Here is an 18,403-nt window from a genome sequence, read left to right as displayed (position 1 = left end):
GAGTAAACGGTGCTTAAATAAATCTTAACTCTAACAGAAATTATTTGAAAATGCTAACTTTGAACAGAAATAGATTGTGCATCATTTGGCCTACAAACATGGAACTTTCTTACACATACTATATGACTCTGAGCCTAGGAACTAGTCACTGAAACTGTGACCCATAAGCTCCGCCCTTAGATTTTCCACCATTTTGAGTATAGTTTGAAAAACATTTCACACTCTACCTTAACTTTCTACACATTGAAAATTGAATCAACATGTTTTTTTCAGGGCAACTGTTATACTGCATTATAATGACAGTAAAGCACACCCTCTCGGGTAATATTGCTAAATCGAGGCAAACCTTTGCCCAATATTTGTACTACTTACTACTTACCCTCAGACACAGCTGCATTCCCAGCTGCTGTTACTTTGGTTCCAACCAGGAGAGCAAGGAGCACCGTGGGAACAATGTGCACCTTCATCCTCTGAAAACCAGTGGTCGAAACAGTACTCAATTGTTTTAATTAAGAAAAAGTATCAATACTGCAATATAGAAGTATACTCTGTTACAAGTAGTCTGGAATTTAAAATCTACTTTAGTAAAAGTACAAAAGTATTGGCATCAAAATGTACCAAAAGTAGAAAGTACTCTTCATGCAGAATTAAAATTATGAATTATTATTAATTATGAATTATCTAATGTGATCCTGGGCTCTACACACCCTCCGTCCAACCTGGGGAGAGCAACGGAATTTAACTCATGGTTCCTTAATGCATGAGTGTCCAAGTCACTCGTTTACACCTAACAGGGGGGAGTTTTGTGAGGGTACCTAACTACCTATACTACCTACCCTAGGGGATTGATTGATTTATTTATTAACAGTTTGCAGAATTACAGTACATTTCAAGCACAAACTCAATACAAAGACTGTCAACTGTGAGTGGACAAACCAATTAAGCATTACACTTGTGACTTGTTTACAGGGACACAGGGAGAACATGCAAACTCCACACAGATCGGCTTTGTTCAAATATGTTTTGTAATAATAATCTAAATCTACAAAGTAAGCTGTGAAATAAAGTAAATGTAGTAAAAGTATTGGATATTGGAAATACTTAAGTAAAGTAAAAATACCTCAAAACTGTACTTAAGTACAGTACTTTACTTAGTTACTTTCCACCACTCGTGAAATCCACAAGGAAACATCCCATTCAAAGTCCAATTACATTTTAGCTGAAAATAGCCGATCTGAACTTTTAGATTGGCTCTTTCCGCCACACAGCCAAGTATAAATCACCAAATCAGACGTTATACCATAAACTGTAGATTTAGTTGACTAAAAGTAAAACATTTCACATGACTACAACCAAAGGAATTTTATAAAAAACAAATTAGCTGTCAAAATTTAAACTGTGACAGTATATTCACAGTCACTGTGCTGCTGTGCTGCAAACAGCACGTCCTCATGGGTTCACACTTGTTGAGTGGTGTATTGGTACAAACAATGTACACATGTTTAAGTTACAGTAGATATTCAAGCACTCTATCGCAAACAAATAAGGGTCTATCTCACCTTGGTACTGGCTACCCTAAATGTGTGTTCAAATGGGGCTCAGGTCATATATATATAGGCTTCCAAGGAAACACACCTGTAGCCAATCACTGATTGCGGCCAAAATGGTTCAAACCAACTGGACAAGGGATAAGGGTTTGAGTGTGTCAAAGAAGGACAGAATAGAGCAGACACTACTTTTTTTTAATGTACCGTATAATGTATTTTTGGGGTGGAAAAGTGAAAAAAAGAGTAGAAAAGTTACAACATATTGTAGATCATCCTCAGGATTTGGTCTGTCTGGTGGGGCGGGGGGGCATGGCATGACTGTTCCAGAGGTCCCACCACTCAATACAACAACAATAATAATAATACATAGGCCTACATACACTGTGTAATGTGCGTTTCCAGATGCTCAGTTTGTTATGCTCAGCCATAATTAGTATTTTTGTAGTATTATATTTGGTACCGTATTATCTCCTGTGTTCTGAGGTGGAGAGTTATGAGAGGTGGAGACTGAGGCCTGTTTGACAGACACCTGCTTGTGACAAATTCTTGAGACTGATCACTGAAGACTGCCAGCTGCTGTGGGGAATTGGCCATCATCAGATTGGTTGGCTCTGATGACAACTGCAGTGAATTGGGTGGTGGCCACACCCAGTCATGGGCGTAGCTTGGGGGGGTGCCCCGCCTGCCCCCCACACCAACCCCAGCAGAGCAGTCACAGCACCCGGCAGAACAACAATCGTGTCCGGGCAGTTTGGACACAACAAACCCCCCCCCCCCACAAGAAGCATGCGTGGATGGAATATTCGGTTTTAAAGGATGCAGTCTTTTGTTTCTCCCTTTTGATTCCCTCGTGCAAGCGAAGCCATGCATCGCACCCCCTGGCGTCAAGTTAAAGCTACACCCATGCTCTACTATAAAGCTCTTTCACAAACAGTTCTGATCAGAGGACTGTCAGCTTCAGGGCAGCAGGGAATCGGTCCCGCCGTCTTCTCACCCCAACCAAAACCTGCAACCAACCGGTCTTTGAGAGAACCTTTGGGAAGTGACTCATTTTGTAGCCTGCCTCGGTCTACATGTCTTGAGAAGGACCCCCACCGGGTGCACCTTGCGGTGCGCGTCACGGCCGGCTCTGAGTCGGCCTGGAAAGGCTCGGGACGAAGTTGGCTCGCCCTGAATGAGCTTTATACTTGGATGCAAGAAGGCGGCTCTTCGGTTCACGGGCCTCTGCTTTTGTGAGGGAGAATGTGCCACCCGACTCTGTTATGTCTGCAGAATGGGTCACCAGTGATTGATCAGTCTATGGCTATGTTCAATTGTGCCTGTTGTATTCAATTGTTATGCCTAATTACACTATTGTGCCAATTATTATAAATTACATACACGCCTGAAGGTTATTAGATATTTTGGTCCGTGTGTGTGTTTGTGTGTGAAACAGTAAGTAAAAATCACACCCGTGTGAACTGAGCAGTGCAGGCTGTGCTGTGTGTGTGACCCGAATTCGATCCCAATAGCGGACTGCTTTTTGGCAAGCTACACTGATATAGATCAAAGTATGAATCAGTTGTCCACACCGAGACATCCGTATAGAAATCCGATCACGTTTCAAACCACCTAGGAATGTTCGTATACCTGTAGCTGATGAAGATGTTTCCATGTTTTGTTTTTATGCTTTTCAGACTTGATCAAACCAATCCGATAGGCCACACATTTGATTTGAGATGGCAGTATGAACATCATTTCTTTTACAAAAACAGGCACAAAGAAAGCAAAAGTCAGTATTGCAATCTATAAAGGTTGCTTTATTTTCTAAAAGCACAGAGGAGTAGCCTGATATTTATATTGGATATGCAGTACATTCAGAACCACTGGCTTATACACCAACTCTTTCATGTCAAGGATTGGTTTGGAGACGGCATGCGTTTAGATGATCTCAGTGGTGCACTTGCAGGAGGCCTGGCACCAAACTGCAATTCGCAAATGCGCAAATTCACAGGTATATTTCTCCTTCAGATAAGGACAGTCGTCGCTGTAGATATCCTTATAGGGACATGGGTTGGCTGAGTGAGAGAGAGAGAGACAGACAATGACAGAATGAGAGGTCATCGAGTTAATGGCGATACATGACCCACCAATTGCCAAACAGTAAGTCATTGTATTTCTTTCATCAGGGAATCCTAGCTTCAAATTGACATTGGTCGTGCAGACTGACCCACTAGTTGTGGAGATATGGATATGATGTCTTGCACAGATATGGAGACTTGAGAAAACAGCCACCATCGGGGATAACGCTACATTATATCGAGACGTTATTACCTTAATTTTCATGTCCTTTCCAAATAAACCATTAATATTAACCACGTTATGTTGTTAAATGAATGCATTTTATAAACTGTACTTATTCTCGTATACAGAAGCAACATGGACATAATATCAATTACACTTAAACTATTGCATATTGCATTATATCATTTACATGCCGAGATAAGCTCTGACATTTAAGTGAAATGTAGCCTGATATTACAAGATTGCTACTATGGCTTCAGAACATTTGTTTTTGCCCTCTGGTGGAAAGTTGAAGACAGCACGGTGGCAGCCCCTCGGTCAAATCCTGTCACATGTAATGTAACAATCAACAATGATCAACGCAGGTCACGCATGCACATGCCATTTAAAGGCAGGTGCTGAACTCAAAGAACATCAACAGGCAAAAAGATGAGTTTGTACACTGTAGGCTAGTGCCCTTCTATACAGTATGACTTTACTGTAGCATCCACCAGAAAGTTGACATTTCAAGCACACTGTTCTTCAGTCTTAAACTCTACCATTTTTGGTGACTTACTGCACAGTTTGTCGTCACAGGCATCGGGACAGTCGCCACAAGATGGTCCCAGCTTGTAGGGCTCACTCATACCACCCACATTACCGCTGCAAAGTGGGACAGAACATCAGATATTAAACGTGATATCTGATGAGACCTTTCATCTCCATCAGCCTCAAGTGGTTCCAAACCTTTTCCAGATCAGGCCTACTTTGAACATCTTGAAAGTGTCCACGGCCATTCGGCTGCCATTCTACGTGGTCAGATGGGTGGACCATGTGCATTTTCAGAGCATGTAGGATAACACAAAAAGCCCTGAGGGCTTGTTTCCACTATGATCTTGCGTATTTGTAAGCCGGTGGAAATGTATAGATGCGTTTGGTTTATTGTAACTTTTGTGCTTTTGTGTTTATATTTTTGCATGTTTGAAATGATTGTGTTTCAGTGACTACAAGAGCAGTGTTGCCAACTTAGCGGATTTGTCGTCATATTTAGCTTCTTTCCAGACCCCCCTAGCGACTGAATTAGTGAAAAGCTTCTGGCGAGAAATCTAGCTTTTTTCCCCTGGTGAATTGGGGACAAATCGTGTTGACAGGCGCCAGATATGCGCCAGAGATAAAATCCTTTTTTTTTTTCCTCAGCCTCAAATCGGCTAAATTGGCAAAACTAAAAGTGGTCGGTGCGTCTGGTCTGGCTCACAGGTCACAGCAGGCTCAGTGGCTTCCTCGGCTCGGTTATGTGCACACTGCACAGACTGTCTACCAGTGCTTTCTCCTTTCTTGCTCTGCCTAGGCGAGTGCGCTCCGGTGCGGTATTTCCGAACGCGCCCCTCGAGCTCGACAGAGCAAGAAAGGAGGAAGCACTGGCAGCTCAGTTTAGTCTGCTAGTAAAAATAAAATACACACTCGGATGCATAAAGTATTAACCTTCTAATTCCTGTATGGATCGGAACAAAATAGCGTTCTAAACATTAGTTGAATTGAGGTATGTTTTTTTTATATTACAATGAGTTTAAACGATGTGTTATCAAATGAAGAGATGATACAAACTAAGTGCACATAAATGACAAATGTTTTTCTGGGCTGGCTACATATTTTCGTTGCTAGGGGCGCCTAAAAGTCGCTAGGGACGCAAAAAAGTCGCTAGGGGCGGCGCGCACTACGCGCGCGCATATCCCACCCCTGGCGACTTTTAGCTACTTTTCGAGGAGCCACTAGCTACTTCCGTTACTGGAGAGTTGGCAACACTGTACAAGAGGCGTAGAAGAGTAAACTCCTTCCCTGATTGACCTGCACAACCTCCCCTTGCTGTATTGCACATTGCTCATTTGCACATTGCTTCCGGACATTTTAATTGGGATTGATTGTTGTTTTGTTTTGGTTAAGATTTTAGTTATTTAGTTATATAGGATTGGTTAGGGTTTTAGGCTTAGGGCGTTTTTAAGTTTCATTGTATTTTCTATTGGCCATTTTAGAGTGTATAAGGCAATAAAATTACTTTGTAATCCCCCACCTTAATCATGTCCAGTCTTTCCAGGGTTTTTCTTAATTTATTGCTCTTTTTAAACTGGTTTTAATATAGAGTGTCATTTTATTGTTGTTTTTAAGAGTCAGAGTTCCCTTGACTCTTTTAATCCAAGGGTGGCGTTGTTGGCTACAATTTTAATGAGTCTGTTTCTTGTGACTTAACGGCCACACGTCACATATTCATTCACTACTCAATTAAGACATAGTACACAGTGGTGGGACAGTAGTACTTACGCCGGACAGTAATGACAAACATAGTAGTAGTTGAACTTGGCGTCGGGGCAGTGGGCCATGGCACATCCCAACTGGTTGGAGCGGTACCACACAATCTGTGCAACACACATCAACTTACTGTTTAAACCATTTTTCCTGTCAAGGACAGGGCCGTCATTTGGGGTCTAAGGGGATGTTAACTTTTATCCTTAGTGTTCACAAATTGTTGAATTTTTGAGTGGCGCAACCACTTCAGGGAACAGCAATGTCCGTGTTAACCTATGTGACTGTGTTTGTGACTACTGTATGTGACTTTAATGAGTACCAGTTGTGCCAGAAACAGAGAGAGATAGTGCTGCACTGTTGCCTGCTAGAGAGAGAGAGGGGACGAGGGGAGTTGCACAACTAAGTTCACACAGGTGTGATTTTTTAAATACACACACACACACACACACACACACACACACACACACACACACACACACACACACACCAATACAAGTATTAGTGTCCCTAGGGGCAACCACACAAATAAGCATTAATGCTTACTTACGGTAATTAATAAGCATAATTTCAATGACACAATCACAAAAACAGTTGAGCATTTCTTCTAGGACTGGGTGTAAGTGTACCTGGGTGAAGTGTCCCACCGAGCTTTCATTGATGGCCCCTTTCCCGTACTCCCAGTCCTTAATCTGACTGTACCAGGCCTCGATAGCAGTGTCCCATTTTATGGAGTTATTGCTCATGAACAGGTTCTCCCCACATTTAAGTTCTAGAGAGCGAGAGAATTAAATCATCTTAGAAATCAAATCATGTGGATGTTGAGAACCACTAGCCACAAACAACTCTTAGGGCAGATTCAGACCAAGGTCCCGGGGGCAGACCCGGGACCACTATAGGCAAATGTTGTGATTAGTGGGAGTGCTGCGTACCCCCGGAGAGGATAATCTATGAATCACATTACCACGCATGATTATAAATTAATGTTAAGGGGTCTTACGGCCGATTTTCCTTTCCTCCCTGGGGCTGTGTTTCATGGTGCATTTGTTGGCCCATCTCTGTGCGGTGGTGACAGCGTTCTTGTTCCAGCTCTGTGAGAGAGACAGGTTAAGTTAGACACACTCTCTGAATGTGAAGCAGGACATTGCAGCTGCCCTGATTTGTAAATAGACGTGTGTACATGTTCTGTACATTTCCCATAGCATTTGACAACGGCATGCAGCTGTATGCGTTTTACATAATGAGCGATGTTATTAAAGATGCCAAATCAAACCTCCAGTAGTGTCTTACCATCTTCAGCATGTTGCTGGCGGTCGGCTGCACATCTCTTCTCAGCTGGTTGTGTTTGTTCAGAATCTGTGTGGGTTTCGTGGGTTCCTCCGTTGGTTCCTCCGTGGGTTTCTCTGTGGGTTTGGGTTTCTCTGTGGGTTCGGGTTTCTCCGTGGGTTCCTCTGTGGGTTTGGGTTTCTCTGTGGGTTTCTCTGTGGGTTCGGGTTCCTCTGTGGGTTCGGGTTCCTCCGTGGGTTTGGGTTTCTCTGTGGGTTTGGGTTTCTCTGTGGGTTTCTCTGTGGGTTTGGGTTTCTCTGTGGGTTTCTCTGTGGGTTTGGGTTCCTCTGTGGGTTCCTCCGTGGGTTCGGGTTCCTCCGTGGGTTTGGGTTCCTCGGTGGGTTTGGGTTTCTCGGTGGCCGTGGGTTTCTCCATGGTGGGGTTGTCTCTGGTTGATCCGTCAACTTCTGAGAAGGAGAAAATAAAAACATCCGATAATGAACAGTAACACGGCTATTACTTCCGCACATGCATGTTGTGAACTTGTAGATCTCCATTCTTTGGTGCATAGCATAGGGTTCTAAAACAGCTGTCTGAGCTGCCTGGCTGCTCAAGTTATGCCAGTCTTAAATGTATTAACCCATTCAGGGCGGGAACCACTTTTGGTGTTTTAAGCATTAGGTTATACTTTAGCTATTGAAAAATAGCAGATATCAGACTCTAACAACTAGGGCTAAACTCTGCAAACAGTACAGTGACAGTGGTCAGCGTTAAAGTCAAAGTTACCTGGATGACCACATTTCGGGACCTGGCAGTACTCCCAGCGTTTCCATGGGTCAGTGGTGTAGCACCATGGCTTCAGCTCACCATCGGGATTACGACAGTAGTTTTCTTCCAGGCTTCTGACAAAAAAATAAGTAGGTTGGTACAGTACGTTACTAGTAGACAGACCAACAGACAGTCAGCTAGATACTGTACATAGATGGATGTTTGGCTGGTTCTTACCTGTATTGGTCATTTTCATTTGTGCGATTATGTGTGTGAGGCGTTTGGTCCGACCAGGCCTGGCAGGTTCTCCCATTGATCGTATTGGATAGTCGTCCTAGGTAGTATCGGCCGTCGAAATTGTAGCAGGACAGCTCTGGTACTATGGTAGGTGGACAGCACAGGAATTAGATGGATGGAGAGAATAAACGGTGCTTAAATGAATCTTACTCCGAAGGGCAGCCCAATCACAATTGTTTGAAAATGCTAATACTTCGGAAACATTGACAAATGCATCTTAATTTAAACGAACTGTTGAAAGTAAGTAGACAGAACAAGAGCAATATTTAAAGAGGGAATGCAGTGAGTTTTTATGTTTCCACACCCACCAATTCATCAAGTATGTGTGGTAAAATCAGGTACTTGGACTCAGGATGCCATCCGTCGGAAATTATGCAGAACGTCAGGTTGTAAAAGTTATAACAAGGATATTTATTTCCATTATTAAAAGAGTTAACATGGTTTTCCAAAAATCTGAGACAGAGGTGAAAATAAGAGGAGGACACAAAAGGACCTGAGCACTCTCGCAACACGCCAGGAACAAGTACTGCCTGTCCCTTTGTTCTATCCTGTGTATATATCTCTATTTACACGTGACTTGCGTGCGCGTGCAAACACAAGTGTAGCTTGTATGGTGTGCCCGATGTGTAGGCGCTCGGGTCGAGAACACACAATTTCACGTTGGACAAATTGGAACCAGCTGGTCCTTCGTATCATGTTATCCCGTCCCCCACATTCCTGACCATAGACCATCTAGTATCAGCTCTTTTAGGAGACCCTCTCACTTTTACAGTTGGACTGTGCTTTTATGTCTTAAACGGCAAACAATAATTGTGAAATATGGAACATAATCAATACTTTCTGTGAAGCACATGAGTGTTAGTATGTGTGTGTGTAAGTATGTGTAGGTGTGTGTTATGCGTGTGTGTGTATGTATGTGTATGCGTGTGTATGTGAGTATGTGTAAGCATCATTAGCTTGTCGATCAGATTTGTGTGTGTGTGTTACAAATTACACTACATATGCTTGGTTTTCAGGTGGGCGGTGGTTAGGGGAGGGGATGATATTGTCACTAATGTGGTGTACTCAGACACATACCGGTACCCTGAAGAAGGCATTTTGTTGCCGAAATGTTGGTTTCACATTACGTTTTTTTTTTCATTGTGACTACGAGCTGTGGGACTCTTTCATTTCATGAATAAAAAAACAGAATATTGCTCACAATAAAAAAATAAAATAATAAAAGGTGCTAAAAAGAAAGCGTCTTTTTGTAAACAATGCAGATATGAATGAACATACAACTATCTCTACTCTTCCAACTCCCTGCCTTTGCAAGCTGGCCTGTTCTTGCAAAATGGAAAAGCAAAGCATACAACAGCCAATGCATATTGTAGAGGGCATTGCTTGGCCTCCACCCTCCACATAGCTGTTTGCAACAAAATATATTTTTTAAATTGTTCATTAATCGTCATTGAGGCAAACGTTTGCACCTACTGGTATTTGTACTATGGTTTTTACTTACCATCTATTGTTGTGTTACCAGCTGCTCAGTTCCAGCCAGGAGAGTGCGAGAGAGATAGAGGGAGGGGGAGACGGGGACAGAGAATGACAAAGAGTTACAATTAAGTCATTAGAAGGTACTGTAGCTACAGTTCTACAGTGCGCAAATTCATATTTTTCCTTTGATATATTGAACAGTGAAATATCAGTTTTAAACACATAAGGGCTCTAGCTGTTCTGTCAGCCATACATTACCTAATACCTTATTTGGATGAGGATTAGTGTAAGTGTTGGTGTTGGAAAATAGGTACGTTCTCCTCATGCATTGTTTAAGCACTTACTGCACAGCTTGTCATCACAGTCATCGGGACAGTCACCACAAGATGGTCCAACCTTGTAGGGGGGAATGTTCTGGTAGTTACCACTGAAATGAGGGACACAACATCAAATATCATCTACAGTATGAAAGGATAATACAAAAAGCCCTATAAGGGCTTGTTTCCAATGTGGTCCTGTGTATTAAATTCACCAAGGCATACACTAAAAGTACAGTGGTGACACAGGTTCTGTGTGTGTAAATGTTGGGACAGTAGTACTTACGCTGGACAGTAATGACAGACGTAGTGGTATTGAAGCGTGTGGTTGGGGCAGAAAGCCATGGCACATCCCACCTGGTTGGAGCTGTACCACACAACCTGTGCAACACAACATCACCGTTTAAGCCAGCGCTTCTAGAATGTTCACGTCTAGGACAGGGCCGGCCTCAGGGAAAGGCTCTGCTACTTCCATCTTTTATGCCAATACTGGGCTGTTATAGTGCCCCCATGAGGTCGACTCATTTCTTTTTCCTGTGTAGGTCTCTGGACTGTGAATAAATAAACTTGAAGGGAGTTTTCAGGTCAATGGGAAAATGCATTAATTTGGTAATAAATTAAACTATATAGTATATATATAGTATCACTCTGCAAATTGGACGCATAGCGCAAAGCCGGTCGAGTTGACATAAGAGACGTGTGTGCTGTCAAAACTGTGTGCTGTCAAAACTGTGGGAGGAGTAGCCCAGCAAGGTTTTGGGGTTGCTATAGAAAGAAATGAAGTTGCCCGAGTAAAGTATTCAAAGACACACAAATGCGTTAATCAAGAGTATTTCTTCTAGCACTGGGTGTCAGGTGTACCTGTGTGAAGTTTCCCACCACTCTTCCATTGACAGACCCGTTCCCGTACTCCCAGTCGTTCTTCTCATCGTACCAGGCCTGGATAGCATCGTCCCATGTTCTGGTTACACTGGACTTGAACAGGTTCTCCCCACAACCATCGGCTAGAGAGCCACAGAGAGAGAAGCTACAATCTTCAGAGGACCTTGTAAAATAAACCTTTTAGTTGTACATTCTTGTAGCACACAAGGAGCTGTAGGCTACAGAAAAAAGGAAGAAAAAAAAATCCCTTTGTACAATTGAAAGGGTCTCTTAGCTTTTCCCAGTTTGTAGCAAAGCTCATGAACATGATGTAAGATCTTGATCTAAGCAAGGCCCACATAATAATATAAGATATAACATAAGATAAGTCCAATATAAGAAAACCCTTTATCTGAACTTTGTGGTAAAACTGTGATGCGACAATAAATCTGATTCAGATATCAGTTCAGGGAACTTACTTCTTTTAGTATCCCAATCTGGGACGATTCTGTATTTCAAGGGACTGTTGGAAACCCCAATTACTACATACGTGTGTGATGATTATCAATTAATGTAAAATGTGTCTTACTGCTGGTGGTGGTTGTTTCTCCCACGGGGCTCTGGTGCGTGGTGCACTTCATGGCCCACTTGTGAGCATTGACGGCAGCTTCCTCGTTCCACGTCTTAGAACGAGAGAGAGACACAGGAAGTTAGACACAAACAGTGGTTGTGCTGGGCAACTTCAGGTGTGTGTGAATGTTTTATTCCCAACATTTAAAAGGCAATAGAAAATATATAATAATGCATTCAAAATATTTAACAAGAAAAACACAAGATAATTATAATAATCATAATTCCAATAAAAAGAACAGGAATTGTTCGAAAAGGAGTAGGACTGAATCAAGTATGATAAGATAAGAGGGATGCAGAACGTTGCTAAAAGAGAACTCTTACTCGGCATACCTGCCCTGGGTAAATGAAGATGTGTATTATGTGTTTCCCATACCATTTGACAACAGTTTGCAGCTGTATGAGTTTTACGTGATATGAGCAATGTTATTAAAGACGTCAGATCAAAGCTCCAGTAGTGTCTTACCATCTTCATCATGTTGCTGGGGGGAGGCTGCACATCTCTTCTTAGCTGGTTGTGCTTGATCACAATGTTCTGCTTGTCAACATCGGTCAAGTCAAAGGGTGCTGAGGAGAGGAAAAAAGACATCAGATAAACAGTAACACAGCTGTTACTTGCGAGCATACATTGTGAGAAGGCAATTCTCCTTATAATTGCAAAACCTATTCATAATTTCAAAAGATTGATAAAAATAGATATATATTTTTTGTTTGCCGGTTACAGTGACAGGAGTTTTTACTATAGCCTACTGTATGTTGTTTGTGATATGAAATGTAAGCTTACAATAATAACAGTAAACATTATCATGTCTTCAGTCATATTCACTCGTCACTTTGGTTCAGCTAGCACAGCTGAGGTGTGTGTCACTGTCCAGCTGACCCTCGTTGAAACTAATTAACACTGACACTAGTAAATATTACTTGCATCATTCAAGGCAAATATGGGCTACGGTATATGCATCCAACCCTTCCACGTTCAGCTTGGGCCGCTGCTGCACTTCCGGTCGCCAAAGTGTTTGATATTTTAGACCCATGTATTTTGGTTGGCCCACATGATTTAAAAACTGCCTTTCATCTAGGGCTGTCCCCGACTAAGGATTTGTATAGTCGACTGATAGATGAATAAATTTGCTGTTAGTCGACTAATAGTCGACTGAGCACCCCCACCCCCAAAAAAAAAAAAAAAAAAAAAAAAAAAGGGTTTTTTTTTTTTCTTTTTTTTTTTTGTGCCCCAAAATATTGTATATAAAAATACAATATTTACAAAAATATTGTATTATTCCACTAGGTCTGTGGGGGACATAAACACATTTGAACATTCTGACTGTTCAAATCTCCAATGTGCATGTGGAGTGTGTCTGCCTGTGTGGCAATGTGCCACTGCCTGTGACTTGAATCGCACAGTGCGCTGGCCTGATATTATTCACAGCTCAACTAATTATCATCATAATTAACCATCACAACATCAATAACAAATACTTTTTTTTATTTATTTTTTTAACATCGACTGAGAGGCTTGTCATTAGCCAGATTGAGCACAGCAGGTGAGATTGAGATTCTGGAGTCTATCAGGCCAGCGCACTGTGCGATTCAAGTCACAGGCAGTCAGTGGCACATTGCCACACAGGCAGACACACTCCACATGCACATTGGAGATTTGAACAGTCAGAATGTTCAAATGTGTTTATGTCCCCCACAGACCTAGTGGAATAATACAATATTTTTGTATATTTTTGTAAATATTGTATTTTTATATACAATATTTTGGGGCAAAAAAAAAAAAAAAAAAAAAAAAAAACCTTTTTTTTTTTTTTTTTTTTTGGATGAACATCGACTAAGAGGTGGTCAGTCGACTGAGACCCGTTCCGATCGATTAGTCGACTATTCGACTAATCGAGGTCAGCCCTACTTTCATCACATGCCAACTAACTGCGTTACTTTGTGTTTCTCTGCAAACAGTACAGTGAATCATAAGAGAGATGAGGGCTTGTTATTCATCCTCAGCAGAAGACGGTGGTCAAAGTTACCTGGACATCTGGGGACCTTGCACAACTCCCAGCATTTCTCTCCTTTAGTTGTGTAGCACCATGGCCCCGGCATGCCGTCTGGGTTACGACAGAAGTTTTCTTCCAGGCCTCTGACAAAATGGGCAGATACAGGTAATAGTAGACAGACCAACGGTAAGGCAGGCAGACAGCTAGATAGAGGATGCTGTACATAGTTTGATTGGTTCTTACTTTCCCGGGTAATTTTCTTTTGTGCGATTGTGTGTGTGGGACGACCAGGCCTGGCAGTTCAATCCCTTGATCGTTTTGTTTAGTCGTCCCCGATAGTCACTGCCGTCACCAGTGTAGCAGGTCAGCTCTGGTACTATTTGGTACAGTAGGTGGACAGGAAGAAGTAGATGGATGGAGAGAGTAAACGGTGCTTAAATAAATCTTAACTCTAACAGAAATTATTTGAAAATGCTAACTTTGAACAGAAATAGATTGTGCATCATTTGGCCTACAAACATGGAACTTTCTTACACATACTATATGACTCTGAGCCTAGGAACTAGTCACTGAAACTGTGACCCATAAGCTCCGCCCTTAGATTTTCCACCATTTTGAGTATAGTTTGAAAAACATTTCACACTCTACCTTAACTTTCTACACATTGAAAATTGAATCAACATTTTTTTTCAGGGCAACTGTTATACTGCATTATAATGACAGTAAAGCACACCCTCTCGTGTAATATTGCTAAATCGAGGCAAAGGTTTTTGCCCAATATTTGTACAACTACTTACCCTCAGACACAGCTGCATTCCCAGCTGCTGTTACTTTGGTTCCAACCAGGAGAGCAAGGAGCACCGTGGGAACAATGTGCACCTTCATCCTCTGAAAACCAGTGGTCGAAAAAGTTGTTTTACTTAAGAAAAAGTATCAATACTGCAATATAGAAGTACTCTGTTACAAGTAGTCTGGAATTTAAAATCTACTTTAGTAAAAGTACAAAAGTATTGGCATCAAAAATTCAAAATGTACCAAAAGTAGAAAGTACTCTTCATGCAGAATTAAAATGAATTAATTATTAATTATCTAATGTGATCCTGGGCTCTACACACCCTCCGTCCAACCTGGGGAGAGCAACGGAATTTAACTCATGCTTCCTTCATGCATGAGTGTCCAAGTCACTCGTTTACACCTGACAGGGGGGAGTTTCCCTGGTTGGACGTAGCTCGTGGAAGGAATACGATATTCCAACCAGTTCCTTTCCCCTCCATCAGGCTCCCCGGCTGGCCAGGGGGAGGCAATTTAGAGACCAGGATTACTGCATATTTGTTGTGAGGGTACCTACTACCTACCCTAGGGGATTGATTGATTGATTTATTAACAGTTTGCAGAATTACAGTACATTTCAAGCACAAACTCAATACAAAGACTGTCAACTTAGCCCCTCTCGGAACCCTCCATAAAGCTTTTATGAAATTTAGATGATCGCTTTATGTAGGGTTCCTCGACATTACAAAATTTTCTAATGCAATTGTTGGAACGCGGATATAAACAAACTCCTCGTTTAGTCTGTCTGCGCGGTATTACTACATTTTTTCCTGTTATGGTTTCCGAATGTGCGAACTATAAGTACCTATACATACCTCTGAGAATATCTCCTGTGTCGCGGAAGCCGTTAAGTATTTTTAATCCATGTTTGATTAAAAATGTCGCTTTGATTTCCTCTTGTTTATTTACCGTTTATTGTACCGCCTCCCGATGTGCGGTTGGCTTTGCCGGCTAACGTCATAGCTATAGCACCACTAGCTAGCCAGATAGGCGGTACAATGAGGTGTCAATAAACAAGGTAGGAAGAAGCGACATTTTTAATCAAACATAGATTAAAAATACTTAACGGCTTCCGCGGCACAGGAGAATTCGCAGCGGTATTTATAGGTACTTATAGTTCACACATTCAGAATAACTCAAACAAACAGAAGCCCTCAAACGGCGCCGCAACGACGTATCCGACGTATTTATGTTTATTTCTGTTCGGTACCAGGTGGCACCCGACCGTGGAATAGGACCCAATGGGGTAAAGTCTACCAAATGCCAGAACTTTAGTACCATTTGGGTTCTGCTTGTGGGGCTACTGTCAACTGTGAGTGGACAAACCAATTAAGCATTACACTTGTGACTTGTTTACAGGGACACAGGGAGAACATGCAAACTCCACACAGATCGGCTTTGTTCAAATATGTTTTGTAATAATAATCTAAATCTACAAAGTAAGCTGTGAAATAAAGTAAACGTAGTAAAAGTATTGGATATTGGAAATACTTAAGTAAAGTAAAAATACCTCAAAACTGTACTTAAGTACAGTACTTTACTTAGTTACTTTCCACCACTGGTGAAATCCACAAGGAAACATCCCATTCAAAGTCAAATTACATTTCAGCTGAAAATAGCCGATCTGAACTTTTAGATTGGCTCTTTCCGCCACACAGCCAAGTATAAATCACCAAATCAGACGTTATACCATAAACTGTAGATTTAGTTGACTAAAAGTAAAACATTTCACATGACTACAACTAAAGGAATTTTATAAAAAACGAATTAGCTGTCAAAATTTAAACTGTGACAGTATATTCACAGTCACTGTGCTGCTGTGCTGTAAACAGCGCATACTCATGGGTTCACACTTGTTGAGTGGTGTATTGGTACAAACAATGTACACATGTTTAAGTTAGATATTCAAGAAAGCTATCGCAAACAAATAAGGGTCTATCTCACCTTGGTACTGGCTAACCTAAATGTGAGTTCAAATTGGGCTCAGGTCATTATATATAGGCTTCCAAGGAAACACACCTGTAGCCAATCACTGATTGCGGCCAAAATGGTTCAAACCATCTGGACAAGGGATAAGGGTTTGAGTGTGTGAAAGAAGGACAGAATAGAGCAGACACTGCAATACAAGGAAAGTTAAATACTACTAATATCAATTACTTTAAATTAAATGGACCGTATAATGTATTTTTGGGGTGGAAAAGTGAAAAAGAGTAGAAAAGTTACAACATATTTTAGATCATCCTCAGGATTGGGCCTGTCTGGTGGGGGGGGGGGGGGGCATGGCATGACTGTTCCAGAGGTCCCACCACTCAATACAACAACAATAATAATAATAATACATAGGCCTACATACACTGTGTAATGTGCGTTTCCAGGTGCTCAGTTTGTTATGCTCAGCCATAATTAGTATTTTTGTAGTATTATATTTGGTACCGTATTATCTCCTGTGTTCTGAGGTGGAGAGTTATGAGAGGTGGAGACTGAGGCCTGTTTGACAGACACCTGCTTGTGACAAATTCTTGAGACTTATCACTGAAGACTGCCAGCTGCTGTGGGGAATTGTCCATCATAAGATTGGTTGGCTCTGATGACAACTGCAGTGAATTGGGTGGTGGGCTGGTGGCCACACCCAGTCATGGGCGTAGCTTGGGGGGGTACCCCGCCTGCCCCCCGCACCACCCCCAGCAGAGCAGTCACAGCACCCGGCAGAACAACCACCGTGTCCGGGCAGTTTGGACACAACACAAAAAGTATTCATGACCATGTTTATTAAGGTAATACAGTCTAGGTGAAGTTGGGCCCAAATACATGGACTTCTATGGGGCTATGGGGTTTTTTGGGCCCAATGACAGCACCACAACAGGCCATATGAACTTTCAGGAAATCCCGATTTCCTTGTGGCTTCACAAAATATCTGTCTGACTGCCCCCCTGGTCCACTCCTGACTGTCTGTTTCTGCAATTGGGTCCTCCTACATCTAAGTTGCACCATGATGACAGAATATTAACAATGCTATTATAAAACGGTTGTATACTACAAGTAAGGTTAAGTTGTTAAATAAATGCGTGTTAAGATTGTGACACTGTGAAACTCGTAAGGAAACACACTTCAGGAGAAGGTGGAGAGTTGGTTCAGATTTCAATTTTCAATTCTTAACTTCAAGTCGCACCAACTTACAATTTCACATTGTAGCAACTTTAAATCCTTAAAGTTGCATTTTACTCAACACTTTTGAGCTCGCAGTTCTGCCATTTTTCGCAAGCTACACTGATATAGATCAAAGTATGAATCAGTTTACAGTGTCCACACCGAGACATGTTTAGAAATCCGATCACGTTTCAAACCACCTAGGAATGTTCGTATACCTGTAGCTGATAAAGATGTTTCCATGTTTTGTTTTTATGCTTTTCAGACTTGATCAAACCAATCTGATAGGCCACAAATTTGATTTGAGATGGCAGTATGAACATCATTTCTTTTACAAAAACGGGCACAAAGAAAGCAAAAGTCAGTATTGCAATCTATACAGGTTGCTTTATTTTCTAAAAGCACAGAGAGGTAGCCTGATATTTATATAGGATATGCAGTACATTCAGAACCACTTATACACCAACTCTCATGTCAAGGATTGGTTTGGAGACGGCATGCGTTTAGATGATCTCAGTGGTGCACTTGCAGGAGGCCTGGCACCAAACTGCGACTTGACGGTGTTCACAGGTCCATGTCTCCTTCAGATTAGGACAGTTGCTGTAGATATCCTTATAGGGACATGGGTTGGCTGAGTGAGAGAGAGAGAGACAGACAATGACAGAATGAGAGGTCATCGAGTTGATGGCGATACATGACCCACCAATTG

This window comes from Protomyctophum bolini (assembly GCF_963924005.1).
Source record: "Protomyctophum bolini genome assembly, chromosome: 19".
NCBI classification, from domain to species: domain Eukaryota; kingdom Metazoa; phylum Chordata; class Actinopteri; order Myctophiformes; family Myctophidae; genus Protomyctophum; species Protomyctophum bolini.
Note: the sequence above shows the minus strand (reverse complement) of the source record.